The 14,486-nt window shown below is 26.0% G+C and overlaps 1 long non-coding RNA gene across 2 annotated transcripts; it reads right to left on the bottom strand.

Moving 5' to 3' along the window:
* Positions 1–5,474: 5,474 nt before the first annotated feature.
* On the bottom strand, positions 5,475–12,521 carry LOC111310341 (uncharacterized). Of its 2 annotated transcripts, XR_016345140.1 has the most exons (7): positions 12,045–12,521; positions 11,524–11,631; positions 8,076–8,122; positions 7,910–7,960; positions 7,319–7,763; positions 7,058–7,217; positions 5,475–6,306 (listed from the first exon to the last, which is right to left on the bottom strand). It is a non-coding gene; the product is annotated as an uncharacterized LOC111310341 (long non-coding RNA). The 2 variants fall into 2 exon arrangements; XR_016345139.1 differs by having other exon boundaries at positions 5,475–7,217.
* Between the last annotated feature and the right edge of the window lie 1,965 nt (positions 12,522–14,486).

The raw sequence follows: 14,486 nt of genomic DNA, 5'->3' as shown, positions 1-14,486 counted from the left end.
CAAATCATAGGGCATTTAGTTCACGAAATTTTAGATTTCGGAGGGAAAGTGATTTAGAAAAAAAAAATGATATTAAAAGAGAATGTGTGATTCATAGGTTTTGTTAACTTAAGAAATATAAGATTTTTGTGTTCGATTCACAAGAATATAAGATTACCTAATAAAGTCTTTTACTATATTATCTTTGATAATACGTGAATAATATGTGGCAATTAAAATACCAATATGTGAATAACACTTAACACATAAATAACATGTTGTCTTCGTTGAAACTAAATAATTTTGAAAAATAATTTTTTTATATTTTCAATAAATATAATCTTACAATTATAATTATTATCTTAATGTTGTTATCCTTATGTAGAGAAAATACTTAGATCGACCTTCGTGGTAAGATTTATGTGGGGGTGGTAAACCTTTTTTCTGCGGATTTTCAAAGGCTTTCAAATTTTATGTGTATATATTAAGTAAATTTATTTTAGATTTTATATGTAATAATATTAACTAAAGATATTTTTTATTTTTTTAAATTTTTAATAAAAACTACGTTTTTATTTAAAAAATAGTCTTTTCAACAAAAATTATGTTTTTACCTTTGAAACATCATCTTTGTTGAATTCTAAAAAATATATTTTTCATATTTTCGATAAATACTGCATTTTTATCTTAAAAACATCGTTTTTCCAACAAAGATTACATTTTTTTCATAGAAACATTGTTTTTATCGAATTCTAAAAATTATTTTTTTTCATATTTTCAACAAAAATTACATTTTTTTATCTTAGAAATGTTGTTTTTATTGAATTCTGAAAAATATATTTTTTCACATTTATACAAAAACTATATTTTTATTTTAGAAATGTCATATTTTTAACAAAGATTACGTTTTTTTTTTTATTTTAAAAATGTCATTTTTGTTGAATTATGAAAAATAATTTTTTCATCTTTTCAACAAAAATCGTATTTTTAATCATAAGTTTTGTGAGGATTTAATAGCTCTACTTTAAAAACATGATTTTTGTTTAAAATATATTAAGAAAAAATTTATTTTCATAATATTTTATAAAAAAATATTACATTTCTAAGGTAAAGAATGTTGTCTATATAATTTGAAAATACAATTAACTAAGGGTAGATGGAAAAAAAATTTACTTTTCCTTTGGAATCTTAAAAACCCCAAAGGGAAAATAATTTTTGATTCTCCCTTACTTCTTTACTTATTGATACTATTGAAAATTTTAAAAAACTCCAATAATCACATTCTTGTGAATCAAACAAAAAATAAAATTATAAAAAATAAAATTTTATGAAGGAAAATTATTTTTCCCAACCAAATGGCCTTTTAGGATCAGTTCAAAATGTATCACACTTGCAATGAAAATACAATTGGTAATAAAAAATTGTGCCAACAATTACTTTATAATCCAAATAACTTTGTAATGTGACGTGAATTTCGTTGATTTGTCACTGGAACTTAAGGTTCCAATCAACAATCCGTGTTCTTTATTATTATTTTTTTTATTGTTCTTTCATATTGACAAGATTTAAACTTTTTATATTTTATATTTATTTAAAAATATTAATCTTGAATTGATTTTTATTTTGAAATGACAAACCATTAAGCTCAATAAACTTGATCAAGATTTTGAAAAAAATTTATTTAGTACATGTTTTTAAGTTTTATTATTTTGGTACTAAATAAATAATATAATTTTCAAAGTTTAAACAAAACCTTTCTCTATGTTTTCTTATTTCTTAAATTAAAACCATTTTTAAACATTATTTATTTGAACTAAAATGAAAATCTAATTGTTGTTTTTAAAGTGAACATATTCATTTTAGACTCAATACAATTTTGATAATATTGGTTTTGAGAAATAGATTAACTTAAAAAAGTTGTTTTACAAAAACAAAGTTTTCCAACATTGAACTTATTTTATTTTTTTGTATTAATTCACAAAGTTTTAATATTTGAATTTTATATGGTTGGAAAACTCTTTGAGTCTACTTTCTAATGGATTAACAAAATCTAAATTTTTTAAGAAAAGATTTTAAATTTTCACTAGACACTATGCAGTTGTTTAAAAACTACACATGAGGTAGATTTGAAAATTCATTAGAACTCGAATACAATGAATTAGATGATGAATTTTATATGGATAGAAAGCCCTTTAAGTCTAGTTTTTAAATATTTAAACATTTTTTAATTTGGAGTTGTATAACTCAAGATAGGATCAAATTAGTGAGTATAATGTAAAATAAGAGACAAACAACAGTACAATTCATTCAAAATTATTCAGTATTCAAAATCTGACTGACCCAATCAATTGGTTACCAAACCAATCGATTCCCTTTGCTGTAACGATTAAAAATTAAGCGAAATTCAATAACCAGTCGAACCCCTATCAATACCAATTGATCATTTCATCCTAAACAAGCTTCAGTGACTAGTTTCAAAGGAAGATAACATATATTTTCATTTCTCAAGCATTTTCAATAGCTATTTCCTCAATTCCTTTATAAATTAGGCATTCCAACACATCCAGAAGGTTGATGAATCAAGAGAGTAAGAACCAACAAGCTATATTTTTATTTTTTCAAATAATCAAGAGTTGTTAGAGCTTAAAATCTGTACTTTTTGTATTTGTTGTATCGAAGTTATATTGTGTTGTTCATTCATTATATTTTTTTGTACATTAGGCAAACACTTAGCTTTTGAGAGGTGTTTTAAATTTGTATTTTTATTTAGTGATTTTGTAATTAAAAGGTGAGGTATCATCTTAAATTTATGATATTGAAAGGTTGCTACTTAGCCTAAAAAGTAGAAAGTGTTAGGTTACTATTTAAGCCTTAAAAAAAAGATAGAATTGTAATTTCAATTTAAGAATAGTGGATTGAAGCTTTGGTATGGATAACCAAGAGAGGACATAAGTGCCTTGAAAAAAAAGATTGAATCTCTATAAGTCTTAGTGTTTGATTTCTCTATCTCTACGCTCTTACATTTATTATTGTTTATATTTGATTCTAGGCTTATTATTTATTATTGATAGCATCATATTTTCATTAAAGAGTATATTATTTTTAATCTTACATTTAATTATTTTGAAATCATTGTTTGACAAGATTTTAGAGAAATACAATTCGCCTTTTTTAGATCACTATCTCACCATAATAGGTAACAAAAAATTATTAAGTAATTTTGCTATTCTAATATAAAATAATTTTTATTATTATATAATAAAAGTTTCAATCTCATTGGAATCAATTTTACCATCCATGTAAGACTCCGTTTGTTTCATGAAAATTGATTTCCAAAAAATGTTTATATTTTCTAGAAAAGTAAAGATTTTTTATTTTTTAGATGTGTCAATGATAAATATTTTCTATTGTTTGATTGTTTTTGAAAAGTCTATTTTTTATAAAAAAAAAAAAGTTCACATAACTATTAAAATATTAAAAATTATTTATAATTAAAATATATTAAAATTATTAAAATTAAAAAAATTATATTTTAATAATAATATTTAATATTAAAACATTATATGAATATAACAAATGCGTAAAACTAAACTATTTATTATTTATATCAATATTTTAAAATATTTAAAATAGTATTATTTTTTTAAAATATTATTTTTATTAATATAAAAATATTAATAAAATAGGAATATTTATGATTAAAATATTAAAAATATTTATACTATTTAAATAGTTATATTTTATATTGAAAGTATTTAATATTAAATCATAACAAAAAAATTATTTATTTATATTTATTTCTAAAATAATAATATAAATACATTAATAAATAAAATTTAAAATAATATATTTTAAATTTAAAAAAATAATAAATTATTAAAATATTCATTTTATGAAAATAATAATAATTTTATATTATTTAGTATTAATCATTAAAATAATAAAATTATTTAATATATTATTACTCATTATTATAATAATATAATACTATTTAATATTGAAATATTAAAAATATTTATGTTTAATAATATACAAAATTAAAATATTTAAAATAAAAATATCAAAAGACCTTTAATGAATATTTAAAATTTTTAATTATATCTAAATAAAGATATTTATAAATATAATAATATTTCACATTGGAATAAATGAAGTTTAAGCTTAAAATTTCATGCTCAAGGTCTTATTTGAGTAGAATTATAAAAATAGTTTTAGAATTAAAATATTAGAAAATTTGTAATATTAATATTTTAATTATTTTACGTAAAATTAAATAAAAATATTTTTTATTAATATATAATAATATTTTGATTTTAATCAAATTAAGTCTAAACTTTAAAAAATCATATTTAAAGTTCAACTTGAATATAATTATACTCACAAGCTTTGTAAGTAGTATTTTTCATAGACAATTTTTGAAATAGACAATTTTTTTCAAAAATTGTCTACCACTTTTCAAAAGAAAAAGACAACTTTTAAAAAAAATAATCTCATTTATCATCGTTAAATAAATCATTTTTTAGTAACCAATTAATTTTTTTTTCATGTACATATAAAAAAAATATTAAAATTATTTTTTAAAAATAAACTTTCACGAAATAAATAGAGCTTAAATAAACCCTCAAAAAGAGGTTAGCTTACTTTTGAGAATGAAAGACCTTTTTTGTTTTTTGTTTTTTTTTTTTTAAAACCAAGCCCCAACATTTCCCAAATGTATGGATATGGACCTTCTATAAGTTGAGGCCTTGAGGAACTACGAAAAGTTCCAAGGCTTCACCCACTCCTACTTCTGAGTATACAAAAAGGCATCACCATTAACCTTGTACGATTATTTCTGTCCAACCTTAGCAGCAAAAAAGAACTTCAAAACTTCAGTTAGAATTTGCAGTCCTGGCAGGGGATTTTTTTTTTTTTAATCTTTTCCTTTTCTTCCTTGTTACTAATTGAGATTATTTAGACGTATTTATTTTGGGTAACACAGTTTGACTGTTAGAGAATGCTGTACTGAATTTAGTTGGGAAAAAAAATTTGTATTACCAATTTAAATTTTAGGTACATATACCATCAAGGATTTTTCTAAAAGACGTTAATGGTACAAATATTCAGTTCAAATGGGAAGGTTACCCTTGGGATATCGTTCAATCAAGCTAAGTGCTTTAAGTGCAACTCAATTGGAAACTCTTATGGTCTTTCCTTCCTCAACCGTTAACCATTTAGCAAAAAATCTTTTGAAGGTACTACTACTTAATAGAGACACAGAAAAAGAGAGCGATGAAATATTGGCCTCTCATCATTAATATACAGTACTAATCAATATTAAGATAAGAGCATTTCTTTCGTAATTTGTACGATCACTTTGAATATGCCAAACATGCCAATTCAAAAAAACACCATCATATGAGAGTCCTTGGAGAGACGAAAGCAAGTAAAATAGACAATTCAGCCATTATATCCGTTTCAATGCAACTATTTGCATTTTAGCATACAAGCCAAAATTAAATCAATCAATAAAACAGTAGCATTACCATTACGAGTGTAAAATTCTTTGATACATTGAGTCGACTTCAGTGAGGTAGTCCGAGGGGAGGCTACCTTCCTTGCTCGTGACAAAGTCCTTTGCTCCATGGTGGTTTGGGCAAAGAATAAATAGGATAGAAACATCCAGAGTCAAAAGATAAAAGCATACTATCATTAGAATAATTTTTACACCTGACTGCTAAAATCATGCGTGAGTCAGTTATGACATCTACTCAATGCACCACTTCAGCTTTAGAAACATCTGAAAACTGACCATTTTCACTTCCCAGAAAATAAATACAAAAGCAAAGTTTAATTAACTATTTACTTAATTCCTTCGGCTTTAATTCTTTATTCCGGCTTTTTAACTTGATATCCCAAGATAAATTTATGCAAGCATTTAAAAGCATGCAATTTCCTTGCTGAAATTGCTCACCTGAAATTATAAATTTGCATTTTTTGGTAGAAAAAGAAAGAAATTAATAAAGCAGAAATTCAACAAGGAGTTGAAATAATTTACATATGGTAACACAAGGAAGGAAATTATTCAACCATCTTATCCCATATTTCATAGTAAGTACTTTCTTGACCTTGAAAACAAGACATGCACAAGCTGAAGTTGGTAAACATAGCAGAGTAAGAGGAACTAAGAAGGAAGAAATGCCTCGTGTCTCAAACTCAGCCTCTCTGAAACATTCATCAGTACTGCAAAATTAAACAAATTAAAAGGATATTGACCACCTCGAAGTTTGAGAGAGGAAATTGTGGCAGTTAAAACACTTCCATGTAGGAACACGACTACCCATTTGCCTGCCCAATAAAACGAGCACAGTTTATGCTCGAGAAAAGTTTAAACAAGAAGATAGGGTGTTCAAAAATTTGATAGGCAAAACAAAACAAAGACATGATTAAAAAGATTCTTAACAATGAGTTATGCCCAAGCATGTTACAAGCGAAGAATGTACCACCTCGTTTTTGGCAAAATGCATGAAGACTTCAGCTCCCAAGATCAAACACAAGGATTTTAATGGAGCTAGATTTTGCACATTCAGAAAGCAATTTGAAAAGACTATCAAACCAGCATCAACAAAGAGTTATCTTTAAGGGGAGTGTTAAAATATCAACAACTACTTTTTCCAAACTTTTCTAGATTTTTGAAGTGACTTATTGATATTTTAGCCAACTATCTAGAATATGTAAATCAGTTATAAACCAACATATGCAATGCTTGATATTTTAGTACAACAGACTAAAAATGAGGCACTAGAAGTTTCAGGGTTGGTGAATCAAACCAACATAGTGAACTATAAATAGGAGCTAGTGTGTTGTGTGTAGTTTGTGTGGAAGTAGCCAGTGAGTGTGTGTAAGTAGCAAGTTAAAGAATGTGCCATGAGATAATGCGTGAAAAGTGTGGAGTGTAAGGTGCAGTGACATGAATGACAAAGAAAATGTTTTGGCGAGTGTGATAGTTCGAGAATAAAGAAGGAAATGAGGAAATAAATATTGTGTATGCAAGTATGTGAAAATTAGAGTGTGAGTTGTATATTTTGTAATTAGTCACTTTGTTTGTATGTGTTTGTATGTGCTGCTCGAGTCTTTCTTCTCTCAACAAGTGGTATTAAAGCTACACAAACTCTGCTGAACAAGTTGCAGTCCAAGATCCAGAGAAAATATCAATAACAATCATTGAAGAAAAGCTGAGTGAAACTCTTCTGAACAAGCTGCAGTCCAAGATCAAGAGATAATATCAATAATCAAAAACTAAGAAAAGAGAATTAATCAAATTATATTGATCAGAAATCAGAATGGTAAACTTAGCTACCTTACTATAAGGAGAATGACGACAAAATCATCAGCATCCGAAATTGAAAATGTCCTACCCTTTAGTTTCCAGTACCTATACGTAGCAGAAGAAGATGATCTTTGAGTGGCACAGATGGGCATCAGACAACTATGTTTCCGTCAATGCAGTCAATGCAGCAAAGACATACCTTTCAAAGAAATTTTTGTAGCAAAAATCAAGTGCCATAAGATGACAAGTTTGTGCAATTTTCCTTCTAGAACCTATCAGAGCAAATTGAAAGAGCGCAAAGGGAGAAAAAAAAAAAAATCAGTACTCACGTGCAAGATTGGCTTGTAAAAATCATAGGCATGTGACATACGACTTCCCTGAATCTGCTCTCAAAAGCAATAGGAGCATTTGGCCCGATCAGCATGGCAATTGCAGTTGCGCCTCCAATTGGCCGAGCTGGCCCTTCTGCATATACCTGCAACAGGAATTGCTGTTGTGAGATATCCTTAAATTATGACAATCAACTTGTTAGAATAAGAATATGGATTTGATACATATATCACCAATAGTGAAGACACTTTCATTTCATTCAGCATGTGAGAGACTGAAAGTTTTGCAAACCTTGAAAAACATGTGCTCCCAATGCTTACCATTGTGAGCCTTCAATGCTTCCTACAATGATATTGATAATAATAATAATAACCACTATTCTTTAAATTTCGGTTGAATCAGCTTAATCAAATCAAATTCCAAACAAAATGATCGAAAGGACAGACTTAATTCTTACCTGATAAATTGAAGTAGGAGGGAAGTAGATATCGATGGCAAGAATTCCTACATTTTCGAAACAGGAAGCCATTTCTGTTTTAGATAGGGACGGTAATGGATAATAAATAAAAAAAATATGTTATTATCTGATCCATTTATATCAGATTTGGAAAGTTATAATCGAATAATTAATAGATTTGAATAAAAAATTTATTATTCGTGATGGATTCGGATACAAATAATATTTTTTGGATATTTAATATCTTAATCGGTTTTTGTGAATAGCGGATACGGAAGCCATTTCTGTTTAAGATTCTTGTCTGGGCATTGAGAAATGAGAGAAAGAAAAATTCTTTGTCGCAAATCAGTAAGTAATCCGCCCCTGATGACCCCAATTCATACATCCTTTTTCAAGCAAAAATCCAACCCATCACTTTGTTTTGCCCACACGATCTTATCTTCAAATATTGCCATCCGTATATTTGTGTCAAGTAAAATATTAAAATTTATATATTTATGTTGTATTTTATATAAAATTACTATCAAAATTAATGTCGAAAACGTAAAATTATATTTTTTTATTTTATTAAATTTATATATAATTATTATTAAAATTTTAAATTATATCATTTTCATTTTTTTTTTTTCGTATCATATTCATATTAAATTATCATTTTATATCACTATATCATATTTTAAATTGTTAAGTCTACTTATCATCTTAAGTGTATAATTGATGAAATTAATTCTTATGAGATTAAAAATAATCGTGATGATAAAATTAATTATTATAATGGTAAGATTAAAATTAATTATAAGAATATATATTTAAATGCAATCTCGATGCTAGTAGTGAAAAAAATTATAGTGAAAAGAGAAATGATTATTAAAAATATTAGATTAATTTTTTTATGTAATAAAATTTTTAGTTTTTACATTTATGAGTTAATAATTAATTAGAATTTACTTCAATTATTTTTAATGTAAAAAAAATTTTAAAAATTTTTTTAATAAAAAAATTTATGCATATTATTTTATATTAAAATAATAATTAAAATTTTAAATATTAAAATTATAAAAATGCTTCAAAATATTTAATATTTGAAATATAGTACAATTACAAATGATATTTACATAATTAATCTTAAATATAAATACAAAACATATAACAAAATAAACAAATTTAAACTAAAAAGAAATTATGTTAGAATTCATTAATAGAAAATAGGGTATTATTGACGAAATTTTTAACCAATAATATCTTACATTCCATTGGTAAAACATTTACCAACGAAAATTTTTGTAGATAGTAAGCATATTGGTAATAATATTCCGTCAATAAATTTAAAATTTTATTGATAATTACTAATAAAAAATTCCTTCCATAGTTGCGTCGACATTTCATCGATAAAATATGTTGATAATCTATCGGTATTCTATTATGAATTTTTTATTTTCGTCGCTAAAAACAAAATTTCATAAGTGAAAGTCGGTAAAATTTAAATATCATTGGTAATTTAATTAATTTCATTTATAATTATTTAAGAAACTTTTAATTAAAAATAAACCATGTGTAATTATTTTTAAAGTATTATTTATCTATTATTTATTAAAAAATTAAATTCACATCATAAAATTTATATCCACAGATATTTTAAAATAATCCAAATCAGAAAGTTAAACTCCATAAAATATAATACTAAAATCCATAATACAAGTCCTGAAAAACATGTCATTGGCCTTGTGCATTGTGGTTGCTAGCTTGTTCGTGAGCTTATCATGAGCACGCCCCCTTATCTTTTCAACTTCAACCTGAAGCCACAAACCATACAGTTCATGTAGAGGTGGCAAAATGGGTGGGCGACCCATGGCACAAGAAGGCCCAACCCGTTATGGGTCGTGCCAGCACAATCCATTTTTCTACAATAATCATACTGAGCCAAGCTCGACCCTCTTAATCATACTGTGCTAGGCTAAACATTTCAAGGCCTATGGGCTGGCATGGACGAGTGCATGATTGATCAAGGGTTAGCCCACAACATAGGCTCAACAGGGCACAATCTATATTTTGTTGACAGAGATATATGATCAATTAATTCTTTAAAAAGATCTATCCATTTTCTAATGGAATACTTTATTTTGTTATGGTAAGATAAAATAATTGATCCACATTTAAAAAGATTGGGGATTGATTTGTTTTTTCCAAAAACTAATAAAGATCAATCGATTAGATGCCGAATATCGTTCACAAGAAAATAATAATTTATATCATTGGAAGAAAAATTGTAAAATTTTTTATTTTTTAGTTAATTAATCTTTGTAAAATTTATTTATTCATAGCAAAAAATTCTTTTTCCCATGAACATAGGCATTTTAAGACGAATTATGTAAATCATGTCTCCAAATTTTTCATAATGTCACCAAAATAAAATAATATATATATAAGAAAAAACTCATAACTTTTTAAAAAAATTAATGTAAAAAAAATAAAATGCCCTATGGGCTTGCACGGCACGACCAATATCATTATTAGGTTACAGACCGTGCTCGGCTTAGGGTTTTTTTAATAAAAACTGTGCTTGACACGATCCCTTTTTTTTTTTGTGTTGGGCCAGCTCAGCCCATTATAATACTGTCCCAAATATAGGATCGTGCTGCCAGCCTATTTTGACCCATTTTGCCACCTTTTTAAGTCCTTGTATGAATTCATATCTAACTATTAACAATAGAATTTTTAGTCAGTATCATGCGTGAGGTTGCAAGTGCAAATTATCTGGATTTGTTAAACCTCCGCCTAAAAACTGAGCAACAATGACATTCTTTTGCATAAATTTGATATTTAAACCGATTACAGATATTCGTAAATAGAGGTAAAAGGGCATAGCTGTCTTAATTATATACTCTATATTGATAGCTACTTTCCAGTTTCGTATACTCACAGATCAGTTGTACTTTACTATACTAGTCATATCCATTTATATGTAATACGAGATTGGTATGAGGATGATGAAGATAATCAATTGCCTAAGATTAGGAACTTGGCAAAAAGTGAATGAACTGTGCTCAATCTTGCTCCTTAACGTGAGTCAAGCTTGACTAGAGCTAACAAAGAATGACCAGCAGAGATCGAATGGTAAGCTGCTTGGACTACAGCTTGCCACTTTTTCAACCCTAATTAATGCTCATAGTTTGAATCCATATTATCTCCCCTGAATGTTCTATCAACTATATGCCATTTGCATAATCACAACTACCAGAAGTCAATTAACACTTCTTGTATGTAAACTTTTCTTTGTGATTACAATGAATATGAGAATTTAAGAAAACTATCTGCAAGGATTGGATGGAGAAAGAAAATGAATAGATGACTGATTTTATTAATCTTGAGATCTGCAATTTAGGCAATAAAAGAAATAACAGAGTGATAACAACAATTAAAATGCATACTGGGAGATTCTATATAATACCTCAATTTTCTTCATCTCAGCCTCAGTTTTTGCTTTTTGATGGTTCTCCCATTCTTGAATTTTCATTTCTTCACGTTTGAACTTGGATAATTGCCTCATAACTTTACACTTCAAGTTACAGAGGAGTGTTAACCAAAAACTACCATTGCATAAGTGGCATGCAGATTTTTATATATAAATAAATTACCGTGTCCTTAACAACCAAGTGCCACATTCCAAAGACATAAGAAGATACAAAAAAAAAATTTATAAATATACAGACGCATCTATGGAAGCATATATTTCTTTACATGTCCATGCACTAAATGAAAAGATGTTAAGTGTTGTTTAAAAGCTTGTCAAACTAACAGATCAATGCCATGCCAATTTTCCCATAGAAAACTGTAAACCATGATCATATGCGGTGGTGAATTATATGCTTAGGATCAATAGTTAAGCTTCATAAAATAACCAAAATGATTCAAAGTAAGGAAAAAAATAATATCAAAAGAGGCCTTCACAGTTTCTTAGAAAGAAAATACCTGGCCACATACTTGACTTTCTCTGCCTCCTCTCATGCTGCTGCACGGGCTTCAATGACACTTTTAGCTGGTTGTTTTTGTGCTACAGTTTTGGGCTATACCTGCTGCACCAGCCGATGACGGACGACGGACGACGTTATTGGATGACAGAAGGAACCAATCAGACGACGGAGGACGATCGATGGCACTGGGACGGACGATCGATGTCGCGGCGGTGAGGGGAGAGTGGCAGAGATCAGTCGGGGAGAGAATGGGTTAAGGGGCTTTAGGAATTTCAACGCAGGGGAGAAACGAGAAACGAGAAGGATTTGGGGATTTCATTTTTATCCGCATGGATTCCAATGCAAATTCCGTTGCTAAACTATTTATTTTATTAAATTTGATTTAGTTTATTTTTTTAAATAATTTATCGATGAAATAATCTGTCCTTTATCGATGAATATTAATAAATTATTTCATCTGTATTTCTTACGTTAAAATTTTATTTTCTACCAATAATTTATTTATGGAATACCAACAAAAAAATTTTTATCGATAAATTCTTTTGGTAACTATTGAATTAATTTACAATTATGTTTTATCCATAATTAATGATAAAAATTTTTTATCAATAAATGGAATAGAAATAAAAATAAGAACCTGAGCATTATTGTCCAAAAATTCCAACTGAAATCTACTATTCACCGTTGCAATTCAGAATGTCCAATCATCAACTGGAGAAATGGTGATATATATATTTTAAAATTTTTTGATATTTGATAATTATTTTAAGTTTTAATTAATCTTAAATTAAATTAAATCAAATGAGGAAATTTTTAAAAATTTTTTTTTATTTATAAAATTTAAAATTAAAATTTTATTTTAAAAAAAATTAAATTTTTTATCATTCAAATCAATAAATATTGTTGAAAATGATGATATTAATCTCACTAAAAGATCCTATCCAAACGAAGTCATGGTGCGATTTGAGGGGAAGAGGCATAATTACACCGTGCTGATGTTGCGGTTTATTCCAAATGTAGCCTCAATCTTGTAATTTTAGTACTACTAGTTATTTTTTTTTTAAAGAACACGATTAAAAGTTATTACTAAAAGCAACTGCAAAACCTTTTACTGCATTGAAAATGGATATATTGTAAATTTGTAATCCATATTTTTTATCATGTAAATTTCTTTCATGTTCCCTAAATTTTTAAGATGAATAATTGTTTTAATATTTAATTTTAAAAAATAATATATTGATCTTTATATTTTGATGGCCGTAATAAAATGATTTTTTGCATAAATAAAATTATTATCCATACATTATAAAAAATTATAATGTAAAATAATGTAGTGATAATATTATAAGTGTAAGGTTAAAAGATAAATTAATGATTATGAAAGAAATAAAAGTTTGATAAAATTTACTTTTTTTAATTAATTTTTGAGAGAAATTAATTTTTATGTATTTTTATTGTTATTTTTGTAATTTTATTTTTTTAATCTATTAATATTTTTTTAAAAAAATTATTAAGCTACAATTTAACTTATCCATAAATTGAGCTGATAACCAAATCCACTACATCCAATAAGACTAGACTCCAATCGAGTTTTAGACATGATTTTTAAAGTTTAAGTTAGACCCAATCAAATTATTATTTTATTAATAAAATATTTTTATTTAATTTATATTTTAAAATATTAAAATAAAAATAAATTTTTAAAATTTTAATTTTTAATAGTAAAATGGACTTATTTAGGTTCATAATTGATGAGCCAAGTTGAACTTTAAGCGAAACTTTGAAAGTATTATTCAAGTTTGGTTCCATTCATGAAATTTTAGTTTCATTCATTAAATTTGTCATTTTTCATTAATAAGTGATAGTGTGAAATTTATCATATGTAATTAAAAAATTTATAGTAATATTTTATAACTAAAAAACTTGACTTTGGAAGAAACATTTCATGATGAAGAAATATTGTAAAATTAATGACAAATAGACAAAAAAATATTTTATAATAATCTATAGCCTCATTGTATGTTTTAAATAAACAACAAATAAATTTACAAAAAAATAAGTAATTTTCATTTTCAAGATAAAGAATTTTTTTTTTCAAACCTAAACCTGAATAAAAAAAAATTACTAACAAAATTAAAGATAAAAAGTAATTTTATTTTTGATATAATTATTAAAATTACTAGTATTTTGTTTTTAATAAATATTTATTATTATAACTATAACAATTAAAATTTTTTTATCATTATCCATTTTTGTAATTTTATTTTTAGAATTGTATTAACGATTTGTTAATTAGGATTATGACCATAGAAATATAGAGACCAATATATTACTTTTTAAAATTTGAGGACGAAAGCTATATTAACCTAAAATTTTAAAGATCATAAAAATAATTTACTCTTGTTTATATATTTTTTTGTGTTTAACATTATGGTTTTCA

The sequence above is a fragment of the Durio zibethinus genome, chromosome 9, assembly GCF_047325235.1.
Source record: "Durio zibethinus cultivar Kanyao isolate XHJ-2024 chromosome 9, ASM4732523v1, whole genome shotgun sequence".
Classification (NCBI taxonomy): Eukaryota; Viridiplantae; Streptophyta; class Magnoliopsida; order Malvales; family Malvaceae; genus Durio; species Durio zibethinus.
The sequence above is the reverse complement of the archived record's forward strand: the minus strand, read 5'-3'. Positions and strand labels throughout refer to the sequence as shown.